This window comes from Halyomorpha halys, unplaced genomic scaffold (assembly GCF_000696795.3).
Source record: "Halyomorpha halys isolate HHAL.00 unplaced genomic scaffold, Hhal_1.1 Scaffold111.1, whole genome shotgun sequence".
Classification (NCBI taxonomy): Eukaryota; Metazoa; Arthropoda; class Insecta; order Hemiptera; family Pentatomidae; genus Halyomorpha; species Halyomorpha halys.
Genome location: NW_027109684.1, coordinates 1,377,253 through 1,396,854, shown reverse-complemented (window position 1 = coordinate 1,396,854; position 19,602 = coordinate 1,377,253). Strand labels below are relative to the sequence as shown.

At 30.6% G+C, this 19,602-nt stretch overlaps 2 protein-coding genes across 13 annotated transcripts in view; one reads left to right on the top strand and one right to left on the bottom strand.

Moving 5' to 3' along the window:
* CASK (peripheral plasma membrane protein CASK) overlaps nucleotides 1-19,602 on the top strand; it is a 934,116-nt gene that overhangs the window by 10,160 nt on the left and 904,354 nt on the right. The window lies entirely within an intron of this gene.
* Nucleotides 1-19,602, bottom strand: part of LOC106677907 (protein PET100 homolog, mitochondrial) — a 70,341-nt gene that overhangs the window by 33,396 nt on the left and 17,343 nt on the right. The window contains exon 1 of one of the 2 annotated variants that reach the window (XM_014416113.3): nucleotides 17,246-17,403. The exons of the other annotated variant lie outside the window; for it this stretch is intronic. The gene's annotated coding sequence lies outside the window, so the exon portion shown is untranslated. Of the gene's footprint in view, nucleotides 1-17,245; nucleotides 17,404-19,602 lie in introns of those variants that run through there. 2 annotated transcript variants of the gene reach the window in all.

Genomic DNA, 19,602 nt, shown 5'->3' with positions numbered 1-19,602 from the left:
CTAAGCTTACGATTTCCCTTTTTATGACCATTAATTAATTAATTAATATTTTAATTAGTAGTTTAATTAATAATAAATTAAGTGTAATTTCGAATATTACTCGTCAATTTTGACTGCATTCTGCTTAGTGGTAAATTATTTCGGCTATAATATATAATGCATATATATATTAAATATACGAGTAATAATGTATAATTCAGTATTATGAGGAAGAGTGTTTGTCCTAGCCAGTGCTGACATGATCAATGTGATAATTGAATGAGACGAACACTCCCTCCCCCCAACTTCCTTTCAAAGGACCCCTGTTTATGGATCTCCCCTATTTTCAGTGTCAGGTGATGGGATGTAAATTGAATGGACACTCTTACAACACCCTTCATGGTTTAATTTCCCTCACTCATTTAGTAATTTTTACATTAACTCGTGTTATTTCGAATAATTAATAGGTAAAGTTGTCCAAAAAAATTGCATGCAAAATATTGAAAGAATATTCTAGTAAAGATTCTATTTTTTACTACCTGTACATGAAATATACAGTAAAGGAACGTTTTGTCATCGTGAAAAACTTCGAATTCTAGTTTTCAACGGAAACACTTTTTACATTAACTCGTGGTCTACTTCCAGTTAATTCTCATACTATCTCGCTGGTATATATGTCTAATGTATTTGTTGATATCGTGTCGTACAGTATTGTGGCATGTGATCGGATTTCATGTTTTCCATAACATACTTATGAGAGAATCAGAGGACTTAGTTTACAGCTTGAATATCCAAGGAATATGCTCTGACCCTGACCTGGAATGCTTTAATATCCTTTGAAGTAGATGGCCACCGGGGCGATGGAAATTCCTGGTATTTAAAGAATCTTGGAGGAATCGAAATTCCATGAGCGGTAAATGTGTTCAATTATATTTAATTTTCGCTAAAGTTTTTTTTTTTTACGTGTCTGTCAAACTACAGACCTATCAATTAATGGATACTGTAACCAGCGAATTGGATGCATATCGGGTGAAGAAAATGGCGTGAGAAACAGTACTCTGTCATTATCTCCTCCTCTTGGCTTGTATTAATATTGATTTTTAGTCGCGGAGGTCTCACATTCTTTTCAGTACTCTACAGATGATACTGTGAGCTGTGGCTAAAATATTTAATGAATATTTTCTGTGGAATCGAATGTAGTTGATTCCTTTTAGGCTCGGTGGCTATATTTGACTTTATAGCTGTCTCTTTTAAATATCTCATGGAGGAAGCTTTGTAAGTGTATTATGTGTGTGTATATACCAGTACGTGTTCAATTTTTTACATTTGAATGCTTCGAAAGAGTGTTTATAAAAAGTTTTTGTCTTTGGTTGTGGTTTTTCTTTAAACCTGGATTATGTATCGTTTCTTCGGACAAATGTTTGATGAATTCATTGTAAAATTTGTCCAATGGATTAGTACGTTGTCAAAGTTGTATTGAATTTAAGCTGGTAAAAATCTACTCATTCATGTGTAATCAGTCCAATATATTACTGACAGGTAGTTGAAGAGAAATCCCCTCTCCCTCCTCCCCCCCCCCCAAAAAAGAAAGAAAGACTGTTGATAATATAATATTTTATAACTGAAACGAATCCCTTAAAATGAGGAGGATATAAGTCATCAAATGATGAAGATTTGAAGATCCGAAACGTTGTCCAAAATATTGAAATAAGTGAAGCAATAAATATATGTGGGTTTATTTGATATAATTTTAATACAAATATTGATATTCAAATGGGATCCAAAGTTTCTTCTAATGTAGAAAACAACTTAAATCTTTTAGAAAGAAATAAGCATTCAGAGGTTGATGAATACTCCAGACTTCGATATCAATAACGGAATTGGGTAAAATCGCTTAGGGTGAAACGAGCGTGCAGGGTAGGTAAATAAGAACGATTGAATCGGCTAAAAGGGTTATGAATGCTAGGATAACATCCAATCCGATCTTGCCTATATCAGGGGCTTTGTAGAGGCAGATATGCGGGAACATCTTGCTAGTGGTGTATCAATGCTTTTTAGGAATTATATTGTCAATGAGCCATAGACCGTGACCTCATTATATTTTGCATATTGTTAGACCTTTTTGATGTTATACGCCTCCTTTGCTCTGCATGTATTTAATGCTTATCATTTACCAATCTATTTACTTTTTGGTTGTAATAAGAACAAAAGATCATTGATCGGATTAAATGAGTTTTAATTGTGTAAACAATTATAATAACCAATAGTCGCTTCCAGTAAAGTAGACCAAAAAATGAAACGAGAAATAAAGTGAGATTCGGTTTTAGCGCCTTTTTTTTTGGTGTCTTTGAATTTTTGTCGAAAATAATAAAGAGTGCAATAACTTCAAAAAGACACCACTAAGCCTGCATGAAACTGAAAAAAGGCTTAGAACCCTTGAAACTGCCCAAAACGGTACAAATTGATCCTTCATAAGGAAATTATAAATCGGTTGAGAACTTTTTATTTATTTTAAACTGATTTTTCTTCCCTATAAAGTCCTAATGTCTAAAATATATTGATATGGCTTGGAAGAGCGGACAGTCAACTTTCCAACAGTTGTAGATACATTTGGATAACATTGTAAGGAATTCGTGATATACATTTCGTGAACGTGTCATCAGAAAACAAAAATCTAGCCCAAAAATTGCTAATTTTTTATTTCTATTCAAATTCGAAGGGTTTCAAAAGCGCTAATTTCAAATATGACTTAATTTCTCCTATAAAAAATATTTTTGGTCTACTGTAATGGAAGCAATTTATAGTTTTTGTAATTATTGACACAAACTCATTTAATCTGACTAATAAATAATCTTTTATTCTTTTTCAACTTAAAAAAAAAAATCGATTGGTATATAATAACCTGAAAGAGCAAAGGCATTATGCGAAAACATACTAAATGTCTAAAAATATGTAAAATGTAATGAGATCTTGGTCTATAGTCCATTGGCAAGAACCCTCGGACAAGTTTATAATATTTTTCAACCTAGTATCACAAAAAAATAAAGTTTAAATCGGTGATCCCACTTGCGTAACCACCCTTTGTCAGTAATATTTTTTTTTAAATTCGTCAAGGTTTAAAGAAGAACTCTAATTTTATGATCACTTAGTGTTGTCTGTTTTTTTGTTAACTTAGAAAAAATATTACCTGATTTGAAAATTGAAATTCCACTTCCATCATATTCACATGGCTTGTCTCAAACTGACTTTTTTTTTTTTTTATATAAAAAATAGTTACAAAATAAAATTGAGGTTAAATGACGATTTTCAGGATATTTATTGAAATCCAAAAATGTTCTGTGAACAAGGGATATAAAAACGGTTTAGAGAAATTCATATGAGGCTATGGAAGTTATTTTAATTTTTTATTTACCTCATAGCCTTTGAATTCGTGTTTCACATGTTTCATCTCAATATAGTGTAATATGAAAATGTCTGTTGCGTAATTTTTGCATTAGTGTTCTTATTATATTTTGTCATTCGCCTTACGACTAATGTACATGTACTTTCTGGAGTATCTTCTCATCTGTCTATATCTGTTACTTTAGATCCTTGTTGACTTGGTTTCCCATATGTTTTATTTTTATTTTCCTTTGATAAAAGATTATTTATTCTGTTACTGTAGTCGTGAGTCACCTCTGGATTCGGGACCCACTCAGCCTCATAAAGTGACTACTCTTAATTCAGAAAAAATCTAGCGGTTTAGCGTGATCATGACCGAATCATCTCCTTGCACAACCGTTGGTCTAGTTACAGTACTCCCTTACAAATTATGGCATCGCTGACCCTTCATGGGTTGTACAGATTTATTTTTGTCAAAAGATAAAAATTGTCTCCAAATTCATATAAATTATTAATAATATAACCCAAAAAGTTATAAGTGCTATTCCATAATTGTTGATTCTATCCATTGGTTCGATATTTTTCTTAACTTCTCTTCTACTCATTTTACCAAAAAACATTTTCTCTTGAACAGAGCTTGAGCTCTATTATCTTAATTCATCGATCGCTTACCACATAAATATGTGTATAGATATATATTAAATGTATAAGGATGTCTTATATTTCTGTAGAAAGAATTATTGCTCTTATTTCTCTCTTGCTCTTTGTGTCAGCCATTAATCATTGTAACTTCAACTCTAAGGCACTGGAATGTGTACAGCCTCAATAAATAAAATAACAATAGTACAAATATAGTTACAGTATTTTAATTTTAAGAATTATTTTAAAAAAATCGATTGTTCTGTTTTATCAACGTACTTCCTCAACTAATTAATTATACCAGTCAGCTTTTAGATGTTCAAAAATACCAATTATTTAATCTCATGTTGTTATTAAAGATTTCATTAAAATATAATATAAAATATTTAAATTTCGAATTATTGATTTTATTAGTTTTCAAATCTTATGTTTTTATTATTCAAAAAATATTACTTTCCGGTTAGTTTTGAGAAAACAAAACTCCTGATTTTTGAGAAGATATTAATACTTAACCAAAATGGTATCTTTACTTTGAATTTTTGTTTTAGCTCAGAATTAGTGATAAAAATTTATTTATTTATTTATAACCATGTAACCAGGAACAAAGCGACCACAAATCTTAGCAGTTCATTAATGTAGATTTGTTTGAGGTAGGTTTTAATTTAATATAATTTTAAGACATTTTCCCTTTGTTGGCTTTTATATCGATCTTGGAAATATTTCCTAATAACATTTTATCGAAATCGGCTCAGTGATCTAACTTTGCGAGACAATTGCTTAAGATGATGACGGATCACATTAAAGACAAAATTTGTTTTGAGCAAAATAGGTAATTTTATTAATATCTCAAAAATGATTTTCGATCCAAATTAAGTTGTTTTACTATAGATTTGTTCCTATCAACTCATCAAATCATTAAACTGCAGTTAAAACCAACCCAATATATCCTTTTGTGGTTATGTGAATTTTGAATAATCTGTTACTCTTTCTAAAGATTGTTTTCTTTTTATATATTCAAATGAATAACTTCCAATAAATATTATCTTTATTTATTAACACACAATATTGAAAAAAAAAAAATTAAACAACCATCCCCTTTCTATGAAAAATTGTAAAATATGAAAAATAGTAAAATATAAAAAGAAATAATAAGAGAAATTAATAAGAATTATTATTAGGTAAATAGAATTAATTTTTTGTTTGACAAAAAAAAAAGTATATGTATGCCTAATATCCTTTCCATACATGTTTCTTGTATGGAAAGGATATTGAACAATAGATAAAAAGACTGACTGAGAAGAACCAACAATAAGAACAATAAAAAAAAAAAAAATAATTTTTTTACCAAGGGCTATTTGATTAGTATCTCAAAAATAATTTTTGATCAAATTTTACTGCTAAGCTACCTACTTTTTTTGTGGTTAAGAGGATGTCAAAGTCTTCATATTAATTTCAAAAAATTGTTTTATTTTTACTGAACATAATGTCAATCTAATTTTCAGTAAATTTTGTCTTTATTTATTAGCTAAATATGTTAAAACAGAATAAATTATAAAACTGGTACAAAGAATCTGAAAGGCCACTATGAATGTATTATAAATATAATAAAATTAAAGTAAATACAGTATGAATTAACTAGAAATAAAAAAAATTAATGATCTAAAATAGAAATAGAAATTAATTAGAATTATAAAATACAAATAATCTTGTTAAAAAAAAAAAGTTTAATATGAAGTTAGATATTTAGAAAGAATTGAATCTAACTAACAATACATAAAAGGACCAAAGAGCATACAAGAGTGACTTTAAAATCTCTACTGAAAACAAAGTAGTCTTACTAGTGCAAATACGGTTATAATATATATTAAATAATAAAAATGTCTTATTAGAAATTTAAACACGAATATTGAATTATTGGCTTTTAATATTATGATGATGACTTTTGATTTTTAATTTGACGATATGGATTAATATTCCGACACTTTAACCATCGAGGCTTATGTATTATTTTAATTGAAATTTCCATTGAGAACATTACTACGAATTTATAGAAAATTGAATAAGGAGAATTTTTTATTTCTACGAGGAAAGTTGAGTATTCTGGGAAGAAATTGAAAAACAATTCACTTACATTTGAAGACTACAGGAGTCGAAATTTCCCCTTTAGGGTGAAATACGATTGTGGTACATTTCTCGGAACATTGGCTCCTGGCCAAATGCAAACGAAATGGGTCATTTTATCCCAAATTTATTATTTCTCGTTTTCTTCGTTGGGGAAATATATTTTCGAAGATTTGTGGATGCCTTCATTTTACTTATGTCTATTTAGTATTTCATGTTAACCGCTAGTAATACGTACGTCTACTGTGGCTTACTCATGTCTGAATAATAATTGATATGTCTGGTACTAACAAATCAGAAAATTACAAAATAACAAGGAATAAAATAAATCCATTTTAGGTTGTACACAGTCTGTTATTTTACGTTGTTTGAGATATTTTGTAATAATAAAAATGAAAATATTCAATTCCTTTGCAGAGTGAAATCATATCCACGTGATTGAATGATTGAATTTCTCATTGAAATTCTGACTGAGTTTTTTTTTACGTCATTGTGGGTATTGTTCTGTAAATATAGTTCTATTGTTTGTACCTTCCTATTAAAGTTTTCAATTGTGAATCGCGAATATCGTTTGTATGTATAGTTTATGTGTAGATTTCATGAATATTTCTTATACTTAATGAGGAGTGAAAAACACCTTTTTCTTTAATAAAACATGTTTTAATATTCACCTTGGATCCGTGATATAGCTTAGAATTTCCCGTTACCTACAAATATAATTAGTTTAATGTGTTTCGTCGCTTAAGATGAAAAACCTTGAAGGTAAACAAAAACACATTTTCAAATAATTCTTGAAGTTGGGTAAAAAATACATTAAGTGCCCTAAGAAACGTTGTTTAAAAATATTAATGATTTTTTAATATTAAAACAAAAATAAAACTTATCATTATATAACCAGTGGTTCCCAACCCGTAGAAGTCTGCCGATCACTAAGCCGAACATTGTACATCCATGTTCCTGACTCTTGGAAAACATTTGAAAATTAGGTTGCTTGAAAGTGTTCTTTGATTCACTTTTTTTTCTAATACTGGAAGATAGAAAAGATAATTAATAAAATATAACAATAAATCTTTATAAAAAATGTCCTTTTCAAAAACTTAAAGGCATTATTCCTCCCGTATTGTAAAATTCATCCGTTCTTTACTTTTCGCATCAGTAAAGAATAGTAGGAAGGATAATAGTTTTGTAGACTCTGACTTTTAAGTTTCTGGATAGAATACACGAGCTAAGCGATTTTGAAATAAAAAATAACAAACATTTCCCATCTTTAACCTTGCATTTATTTCCTTTGATCTTCATGTATTTAGTTTTTTTCTAGTTACAGTATACCCTAAATACTTAAACCTTTCTACCAACTCAAATGTATTTCCTTTTATATCTATATTTTGTAGCTTTTTGTTTAATGATATGTATAGGATTGGTATAATGATATGTATAGAAGTCTTGCAGAATACTTTTATATATTTTTTTTAATTTAAAGAATTCTTTAAAGATGTCTCGAGAATGATGCATATGTATCAAAGTTTAAGTGATCATTTTCAAAACGTATTGAAGCCTCTCTAATCAACCTTTTTTATGGATTAAAGACAGATTAAATTAATTTTCTATTTAAAAAAAAATCATTTGATTTGTATTGTCCAAATTTCAGGTAATGGACTTTGTAAAGTAAGTCTTACTTATTTATCTTTCAATGTAATATTAATGAATGAAAAACATAGGTTGACAGCGAGGTCTTATTATTTCAACCTTATACTTACAATTTTAACTAAATTTTGTAAAGAAAAAATTTATGATTGAACTTATTTATCAAGCTGTCATTCAAATATATCTCTGGGGACTGTACAAGATAGCTTAATTTAATTTAGTATTATAGAAAATATTGACTAAATTGCTGTGGAATGTAATTTTACTATTAATTAAAAAAATTCAACAATGTTTCCATGATATTATTTTAGTTGTGAATAGAGTGCTTTAATAATTAATATTTTTTTCGATTGGTAGCTTTTTGACATATGGTACGCGGACGACATGAGGGCGGAGCTACGTGACCCGTACTCCTCAAAGTTGTAAAACGTATTTATACGTGTCTCGACATCAATTTGTTAAAATCAATGATTGTTTCTTTTATTTGATTTTCTTTAATGTTTCTCTCATTTAATTTTTTTTAATATTGAATGTAATGCAATAATGCTAAATCACGAAAAGGAATTTAAATTCGACACGAGTTGTGTATATTATGGTGGAGATATTTATCTTTGATGGTGGATTTATAGCAGTATGACGGAATTCAACGTTAGTTCTGTGGGTCTTGCCTTCTGGGTTCCGAGGATCCGAGGAAACTTATTTATTCAAGCTGGCATTCAAATATATCTCTGGGGACTCTACTTGCTTCAGGTAGGTCTGTTTTTTAAAAATGTTTCAACGAAAATAAAAGCTGGAGGGATCTTTCTGGTGTCTACGTTTTTGTATAAAAAAAAATTAAGTTCTTAAATGAAGAATTGTAGATCAAATAGATGAATTATCATTACGAAATTTCTTATCTTTTTTAAAAATAAAATCAAAGTGGTTTAGTAAAATCCATTTATCTTGTTTTTAGAGAAATTAATGAGTTCATAACTTTCAATGGCACGCATAATTTTTTATGATGAAATGAATTGGATTTGATTTGCCTGATATTCAAACTCTCACACATTACTTCAGTATTATAGCTGACTACACGAGAAAACAACTGATACAAGGAGTATATAAATATACAAGGGAAATTGCAGTATTTTGTCTTGTTTCTGTAGTGAGAAGATCGTTAATGCGAGTGAAGTAGGATAAATGCTGTTGAAATGAAAAAGTAATTTTATTCTGGGACAAATGTCCCCTAAGAATATGGTTCACACTTCGAGATTAATTGTTTTGCAGATATTCCAAATTTTTATATTGAAAGAAGATAGTTGACCATGTGGAGTAGGTTGTAGAAAGATAATACGGGTGGCGGTCAATAAAGGTATCAAAATAGTAAAAGAAAACTATTTATTGTTAACCAACATTTTGCCAAACTTTGCAGGGCTTCGTCAGGGCTGTGAGTTTGAAAAAAAGATGAAAACTGGCTGTTGTCTAGTGCTTGGCAGTTGTCTTTGTTTCAATCTGACAGCCTTGTAGAGTGGGGCGAAACTATGGTTAACAATAAATTGTTTTCTTTTACTATTTTGATACCTTTATTGACCGCCACCCGGACTATCTTCCTAAAATTTATAAGTTTCAGTATAAATATTGAAATCCCATAAAAACTTTAGGTTATATTATAATTTATGATAGTAATCAATAACGACTATATACATTGCTTACAAAGATGCTGAGGTTTGGTTGAGTGGTAGGTGAAGGAATGGTTTGTGAAGGAGGCATTTCTGTGGGAGGGCATATATTAATCGATCGGTTGGAATCTGGTGTTTAATTAGTAGGTGGATGATCGTTGAGTGGTGAGTTCGAGGATATCGGTCGGTTTTTTAATTTTAAACACTTGAAATAGGAAAAAATGAAGGAGATATTGTCTTCGGGAGGTTAAATAGAAACTCATCAACTCAGTATACCAACGGGAGATATGAGGGACGGGAGATATATTAACAGGTCAAACTTTGTTTTTAAGTATTAAGAGCTGCCCTACAGTTTCATTTAACGATGTTACTCTTACCCCTTCGAACAGATCCGCTACCTTGGACTACATTTGGACAAGCGATTAACCTGGAATCCTCACACCAGACTGAAAAGACAGGAAACTGCACGTCGATTTCGACTATTACAGCACTTACTAGACAAACGGTCTAAACTTCCAACACATTACAAAAGATTGATCTACATGACTGTAATAAGGCCAATCTTGACATATGGAGTTGAGCTTTGGGGCTCCACTAAACCTTCGAATTCCTCGCGTATTCAATCCTTACAACCCAAAATCCTTCGTAAAATCCTCAATACTCCGATTTATCTGTATAATATAAATCGTTTAGGGTCGTTTACGATAAAATCGTAAAAAAATGTGAAAAATCGATTCTATAATATTGCTGTTGGTATCGGTTAGTTGATTTTACCGACAAAATTTTGTCACATTCCATGCATATACCGGCCTTAAGTATGTAGTTTCAGTTTCATTTTTGAGCTGGACTATCAAAACAAAGACACACACAGATCATTTTTCGAGACTACCTCTACTTGAGAGGACCTCAAAACATGTATTTACGTCGAAAACTCCAATTCGAAATTTTGCTCGATTGCAATACTTTCCTCACTGTATATTGCATCTATATGTAAGTGAAAGTAAAAATAGGTATGAAATATGAAGGAGTATTCAAAAAAACATTTTATTAGAAGAAAACCTTCTAATGTTAAAAACAGTTTATATACTTAGTATTTCTTTTTTTACCACATCCTCAACCATCTTTTTGGTAGTAAAATCTGTCTGGGTGCTTCAGTCGTGGTATTGCAGATACTGCATTTATGACTTACTTCTTTTCCATTCTTAAGAAATGTAATATCTCTTTTTTCGCTTTCTTGAGATTGGTTATTGTTGCTTAAATAAAATTAATTTGATTCAATTTGTCTCAAAACATTCTTAATTTCTTCAAAAGTCCAACGTTTCGGCCAATTCGGACATCCTCAAGGACAATCTTGAAAACTATCCTGCCCAGGTCACTAATTTCAGTCAAAATTACCCAATTTTGTCACTCTTTATATTGATATTAAAACTTTTAATTCAAATTAATATACCACTGTTAAACTTTGTTATCACAATATTTGCCCTTTTGAGGTTCTTGAGGATGGCCGACTTGGCCTAAACGTTGCACTTTTAAAGAAATAAAGAATGTTTTTAGACTTAAATTTTATACAATTTATTTTATTTGAACAGTAATATCTCTTATTACATTTGTAATTAATTGTACCATATTATTTTTCAGTATTAGTTTAATTTTTTTTCTTCTATTAATCGATTAAGCTTAACAATAAATTATTATTGTTCGTCCTTTTCCGTAAAACTGTAAAATTTTATTTTGAATTGGATGGGCGTATTACAAACGTAATGCCCTATACTACTTTCCTTACTGGAGTCGTTCTACACTGTATAAAAACATGTAGGACTCACAAAGTAACTCTACAGTACAGAAATCTATGGAATACATTAAGCACAAAATAAAAAAATAACTTTTATATGTGAGATGTGCCATTTGTAAAGCAATGAATTTTATTTCACTTCATTTGAGGCATTCAGTTCCATAACCACCCAGGTCAGGTGCAATATGTTTTTAGAAGAAATTCTTGTACCTTATGATGAAAGAGTAAAATTTAGATAAAAAAAAAAATAAAAATTAATATTATAAAATTGACTGAGATGGGTTTGTTACTGAACGCATCTTATGTCCTCTCTTAAGATGAGGTTTTTAAATTTTATGCATCTTACGAGCCTAGCTGTCTCTGAAAAGCCTGACTAATTGAAATAAAACATTACAGCATAGATTCAACTCATTTTTAAGGTTTATTCTAAGCACCGACCGATAGGTTTTACCATATGGTCTGGTGGAGTTGTTTATTTAATGAACTCTATTTAAAATAATCCTTCTTCGAGTGGAAGATCCCTTCAAATTAAGTATCGTCACGTTTATTCCGACTATATATGAAAATAGAATATTATATTAAAGGTTGGAATCAAACGGGTCTCGGATATGTAGGATTTGCTGAACTGCTCCAGCGAAGGCTTTGAAAGGGATCAGGCAAATCCGACGGAGCACTTGGGGGAATAATAGAAGGGCGTTGGTCGGACTTGTGAAATATGTAAGGCAGGTATTAACTGAGCTTACAGCACCTGGCCCTCTCCGATAGCTCGTATTGGGGCCGGGGATTTTTTAACTTCACCGTATTAACTCACCCTTCCGATCCAAAACAATGCTATTTAGAATTCTATCAACAATAGGCGGTTATGAGTTTCAATATTAAATTTAACTTCATATGAAATTTGGTTATAGAAGAAATAGGAGTACTAATAATCTAAGAGCCTAGGGAAAAAAGACGTTATTTCACCCCAATATTTGATTACTTTAATAAAAATTACATACACCTAAGAGTCATAATTGATGACTCTACTTACCATAGTTTGAGGGAATAATAATGCCGGCTGTTTTAGAAGTAAAAAGGACTTTTAGTAATAAAAAAAAAGTGCGTTATTTTCTGTCAGAAAATGGTTCATGTTTTACTTAGGTTATACAACTGTTACAATAAATGTAATTAAAAAGTAAATATTGAAGTATTTAAGATGTACGCCCATTGAAGTTTGTTTTATTCCAGAAAAACCTAGTAGTATCACTCGTTTTTCATTCGGCTCCCCATATTAGACTGAAACTACAAGAAACTGCTCTGATTTCTACAACACCTATTTGATAAACGCTCTAAACTTCCCATTAACTATAAAAAAAAACTCTTATGCACTATGATAATCAGACTTATTTGGACACATGGAATTGAGCTTTGGGGCTCTCCCACATCATCAAATTCCTTCCGTGTCCAATCCTTAGAATCCAAAATCGTCTGTAAAATCCTTGATGCTCCTTATTACGTCCCAAATAAGCTCTTCCAAAAAGACCTTAATATCTCAATTTTTTCAATCAATTGCCTCAGCTCTCCAGTTGAGAACCCCTAGCAGGAGCCGTGCATCCTCCGACACTGAATCTTCCCATCTAACATTTGGCCGACAAACTCATTTTTCCAATTTAGTTTTCGAACTATATTCTTCTTGGGTGTCTGTGAACTTCATCCATTCACGCGACGTCCTTGGCCTGCCGATGTCGCCCCAGTCAGACGAACCTATTGAGAGGGACATCTTCGTACAGCCCTGCGAATACCACGTTCTTTCTTCTCCAGGCGCGCTACCCTCTTTAACAATACTAAAAATTGTTCTTAAGATTCTTCTTTTGAAGATGAGAAGTCTATTCCCATAATTTTTTGTATATACCCAGCCTTCTGACTCTACTTTGTAGTCCATTTAACTTAATTCAGCATTTTCGAAACACTAAATAACCTTTTTTTAAAAAGTACTCAACAGATTGGCGCTGTTTCACTTCCTAGCGATTTTTGGCTTCTCTTTTCCTAGTAGCTTTCCCCCTCCATTATTCGTCCATCCATTTTATTTTGTCATTTGTTTTAGGTTTGGTTAATACGGAAACTCGGTAAAAAAAAAAAAATAAATATAAAGAATACATAATTTCGGTTATTTAAAATTAAACATTAAGAATTCGAAACTGTTGTAATGGTTTGTCCAGGATAGGCAGTCGGTCCATCGGTTTGAATAATTCAGATTGGACTGTTTGTTATTTTTTAATCTTTATTTTTTTTTAATCCTTAAATATTTTTTAATTTTTAATCTTTAATGATTATTTTTTGTATTATTATTCCTTGGTTACTTATTTATGAGTTATTTTTCTAAATCTAAAAAATATAGATCTTACCAATCATATTGTGTTGTGTAAGTAAAGAACTGATACAATAATTTTCCCAGAATAGGTTTTCAGATTCAAAAGGACAAAGGGTAAGATGAATTTATTTAAGAGGTCTTGACTTTATGAATTTCAATAACAAAAGGCAGCTTAGTCATGACTTCAACATAAATCTTATCTTTCTTCTCTTTCCGGCTCACTGATGCGTGTGACGTATTTTTGTAAAAACAATATTTCCAACTGAGGTATCTTTGAAGAAGGTGAATTTAAAACTTAATAATCCTCAAGTAGTTCACTTCTCGCTTTGAATTACTTTTTTTCTTTTAATGTATTGGGATTATAGTTGTACAATAGCACAATAAAGTCACTCAGCTATTAATCGTGTTACATTTATAATGATTGTCCTAAGAACGTCTTCATTTACAGTAGAGTGGTGGAGTTATTAGTTTAAATTAAAAATAAATCAAGTGAACAAATAAATTAGAGTTTCCAATGAATCCAGGGGTAAAAGTTTTAACCATCTTAATTTAAGTAATTAGTTTTTCTAAGGAAATTTTGTTATATAGTATATTAAAAATGTTATGAACCTTTCATCAGCGAAATATTTAGTTTTGATACTATTGAAATGACGAAACAAACGAACAAATATCGGCATACACAGCCTATATGTGTATGATACGGGCAATTTAGTTCAACCATTAAAATTTATGCAACACAAATTTAGCACAAAGTGTGCAATTTTGTGAAGAAAAACTCACAACGTGCAATATTGTGGGAAATCCCCAAACCCTGCAATATTGTGCAAAATAAATTTAGTGTCATATGAATTTCGGTAATTTCTATAAGGTTTGGCAGAATTAGAAGCTAGAGAACAAAATATGCAATTCACGATAATCCGGTCTCAATTCATCGTTAATATGAACTCGATGGAGCTAGGCACTTCTCTCTTTATTAAAACATAACTTTATCAATAAATTTTAAAAAATAAAAGAAAAGGACCTTTAGATTTACAAATCCTAAATAATTTTTTAATATAATCATCACTTATTTATTTTGTTAAGATTACGTTAATTTTTTTAGTCATATTTAATTATACTTATTAATACATTATATATTGAAATGGAATGAAAAATAGTTTATTATTTTGGGACCGGTTCACCTTAGAACAATTAGAAAGGTAATTATAATTTTACAATAATATTATTGGCCAAAAAACAGTGGCCACACTTGATTATAACTTATATTAAAATTGTATATAAATAATTTGAAATACAGTGAAGAAAAAAAAAGAATTAAAAACTAGCTGACTAAATAAATAATTCTATACTAACATAATATTGCTTATTGATACTGGCTGTTTATTGGTTATCGTAGGCCAAAACAGGTAATTGTTGTTTACAATAGGTAAGTATAATGCAGTATGCAATTCTCATTAGGGTAAGGATACGTCATTATGTTTGTTAATCAGTAGGGTGTTAATCGGCTCAGGTTGATTGAGGTTATTTCGATTCGAATCGGGAATCGAATCCGCTCACTCGGCTATTTTCCAATTAACGTTAATTAAAATTACATAGTCCTTTAATTATAAATCAATTTACTTTCCACCCCATCGGAAATTAAGTTCGGAGCTCTTTTAACCTGAAAGTGAATTTTCTTTTTTCAACTATCATTTTTATTTTCTCTATTATATTCATTTACTCCATAATCAATATCTGATGATAATGTTCCACTTTTATATTTAACTAATTATTTTTTCCAAATGTTTACGTCATCATCGTTAACATTTTTATTTGATTCGTCACAGTATCTGAATTGCCTCTGCGTCACACTGTTCACATGGTTTCTGTAATTATTACCTGATTAAGCTGAAGTCCTTGAGTTTCCATTAAAAAGAAATTTGAGATATGTTTGACGAATTGATAAAGATTGAACTGTTTTGTGGTCTCTGATAAACGGTCAATTGATAACATCGCGACGGAATAGAAAATTGTTATTATTCCTCTTTTTGTACTCGTTAAATGACAAAAAAAAAAACTTAAAATTTTAAAAACTTTTTTTGTTACGGTTGTTATTTTAATTTCATGTTTATTATAATTGTGATATTAAATTAATTTGTTTCTTGTTGTGAAATGTGGCATTATAGAAAAAATATTTAAATACTTCTGTTTATATAGCATCTTGTTTAATTCAGAAGTTAAAAATTGAGCCTTCGAATCAGAAATTGGAATACAAATTATTTTTATTATTATTAAAGTCGTGGCCTAAACGGATTATTATAATAAGTTATGAAATAATTTTCTGGCCGTTTTACATTGCATTACTATGTTTGAAGCTGTAAAAAAGTAAAAAAAAAAAAAATAATAATAATAGGGAAATAATCTAGAATAGATTTTGCAGTGGAATGAAATATAATCGATGGGAAAGTTTCAAAACTATTTTTTTCTCAATGCTAGCCTCTTTTTTATGCCAAGAATTTGACTACTCTTATGAAACTGTTTACCTGTTTGGTAATAACCGACTCTGAGCTTGACTAATGGGAGAATCTAGACCAGAGTGTTTTGGTAAAGTATATATAATTTTTAATCTAGTACCATTCCGTGTCAGTAAATTAGACCTGAGATCATATAAATTAGAGGGTTATTTCACGATTAAATTATTTTTGGAATAATGATTATGTGAATGATATTATACGTTAAATAGATATTATACGAATTTGTTTATTTCTTAAAATAATTTTTGAATATTTTAAACATTCACTCAAACAAAGAAATATATTTCTGAAACAGTCATTTCTGTGATTGTTATCTGATCATTGCTATTTCACTATTTTCTTAAATACATTATTTCACAAAAACACGAAATAATTACATTTCTGAAATGACCTTTAAATTCATGAATGCAAGAGATGGTACTACATTACATGGAAATAGTTTTAACTGTTGCAGCAAGTGTCGTAACCACTGATATAGCTTTAACTGACAGGTTATTTAGTTAGGTAGGTCTGACTGTTTCTTCTGATCGTACAATAATAGAGTCGTTACACTAGATTTTATAGATAGGCATTTAGCGGGATTGAAATTACTGTCGAGGCGTTTTTAATCTACTTCATTTCACGAAATAGTCATTTTAAGAATAAGATTAGAGTAAAGTTTTCAAAAAAGATTTATTCAGTCAATTTATAGATTTATTTTTAAAATATTACGTTTAATAAATTGTCTACAGGTCTGCTATAAGCTCAGTACAGACCTTATCCTTCAACTGCATATGCCATTTTTCGTTTTTAAGAAATTCCCAAACCATTAGGTGAGTAACATTGGGAAAATAAGACGATACTGTCATACACAAAATGATCATGATCTATTAGTTTCAAGTTTAATGTATAAGCAGAAAATAAACAAATCTGGAACTGGGGTAGTTGCATGGAGTCACGTTATACACGCTGAATCACGGGTTTCACACAGTTAAAAATCGATAAGCTCATAAAAAAATTATGAATGGATGTTTGATTTACATCTCGGAAATTGCCGTTTTAAAAAACATCTAACCTCCATAGGTTGTTTTACTAAAACGTGTAACATATGCATACACCCATATGTCATTGCGTCACTATCTTACAGGAAAAAAACTAAATGGAGATGAGAATATGATGTAAAGTTTACCTTCCGCTTAGTTGTATCGTTGTTCAGGTTGTAAAGTTTACCTTCTTCCTAGCCGTACCCTCGTTCGAATATAAAGTTTACCATTGCAACGAGGGTCGTATCCTTGTTGTTGGGGATTAGGTTGGAACAAAGCGACCAGTGAAGGACAGATTCCCGGACGAACTGACTAATAAACGCCAGGGGCTATCGGAAACTCTATCTCTGTTCCCGTTGACCTATTTCCATTGACCATCACAAATTCTATTAACCTCACTTCTAATGGTATTTGATGCTGTTCTATTTTGTTTTGTCAGTTCCTCTATTTAGTAGTAAGTTACTGTTGGAACTTTTACATTGTACTATGTTCAACTTTGTTGAGCAGTACTTAACGTTCTTTGTTACTTTTTTTTAATCCCCTAAATAATCTATTTTATAAATTATAAGTATTTTGCAAATTTTATTTTAAATTTATTGCAACTTTTCAAAATGAGTACCCCCTTTTATAAAAGCTTTTCTTTTGATTGACCTCGCTCAAAACAGAAGAACAGTGATCTATATAATAAAGGTCTGTAGCTACTCGCATTGGTTCTGTATAGCTTCTGTACTCACTCTGTTTCTTTGTCTTATCAATGAAAAATGTATGATTATGTATTGCGGGTTAGTATATACCCTCTATTCCATTCCGTTTCTTAGAAAATGCATAAAGTTTAATTAATTTTAAAAATAGAATTAGTAAATAAATAATAAATTAAGGGTTAAATAAGTAGATATTATGTTTACAAAAAGTGGGGAGAGTAAGAGAGAGGGGTGCGTAAAGGTGATTAAAACCATTCTAAGGGCTGCCCACTATTAATTAATATCGCAAATTTAATTATAACTAAACTCATTATACTAATCACTTTTAATTTATTCGATTTTTTTCGTTATATTATAAAAGTTTGTTTCCCCTTCCTTTCTTTTAAATTTTCTATAATAAATGTTCTTGTATGATAAAAAACCTGGACGAACCCAAATAAATTCAGTTTTAGAACGTCTCTCAAAACCATGTTTTACCAGGGAATATGTAATATCCCTCTGTCCAGATAAGGATTCAGGCATTTCCCTTTGGTGCTATACCAGGTTGTCTTTAGTTGGTAATCTCGTATTTTTTAGAGTTGTTACTTTTCCACCTTTCTATTCCTTACATCCGCAAGTTTTGAAGACTGTTTCTTCTAATCCTTGTTACCCACTAAGTAAAGAAACTGATGTACTCCGTTAGCGTAACCATTCCCTTAACAATGTCTGGAGGCCTATTCCTTCCAGCGTTGAAATAATGTAAGACCGGTGCTCTTTAGGTCACCTTCGTCTATCTTATCATATATTTTATTTCTACCTTCTCAGATTGGTTATATTTAGAATATGAATGAATATACAGTATCTTAGGGTTAATGAATATGAATGAAGGCCTCGATAGTACACCCTTATCTCTCATATCTCTCATAAAGTTCATGAATTTTGCGTTAAGTTGTCCTTAAACAGTAAAACCTTTAACATAAGAATAAGAGGAGTATAAGAAGCAATAATGTTGAGCTGCATACGGATGGGTAGGCACGTACGAACGGCCTGGTCAGGACTACATAAAACAGATTACTGCAAATATCATTCTCATCTCAAGGAATACACCGCTACTTGTTTCTTCCAATAACATATTCCATCCGGCGCTTAGTGTGTTTGCTCTATACAAATCCCCTTTCTCATGTGTGCGATCTCTATTTGTATACCACAATGTTTTTATGTATTTTATAAAATACATAAATTGAAAATCTATGTTTCACATGCTCAAGAAATTAGGCAGCATTGTTTCCCTTAATTAACTCCGTATGAGCCATATCTTCCTACTACTCTAGACCGCATACCATGACATTGCATTGATATGATCCCAAGGGTCTTTAATACGCTCAAATATGGTGGGAAGTCTATTTTTGTCATGATTGGTCCCGTGTCATTAGAACACATTACAAGCAATACAGTCAATTGTCTGTTGTGCGTCACTTGTCTCGCTTGACCTCTGTCAATTAATTGACTGCACCAGAAGAGTTTGGTGATTAACACATATCCACTGAAGACCTATTTCCATATTTAGTAGACATAATTACATATTTCTTCTTGGGCCAGTAGCTTTAATACTTCTACACGTTATGCCAACTATCCCCCAAGACATAGTATGACAACGCTGCCATGATAGGAGATACTAATCCAGTATTAGTAAAATTATTAAATTACTGGATAAAATCTAGTATTTATGGGTTTTAAACATTATTTCAACATAACAAACATTATTATTACAAATAATTTTAAAAAAATTATTATAATATTATGTATCGAAAAAAATATAATCA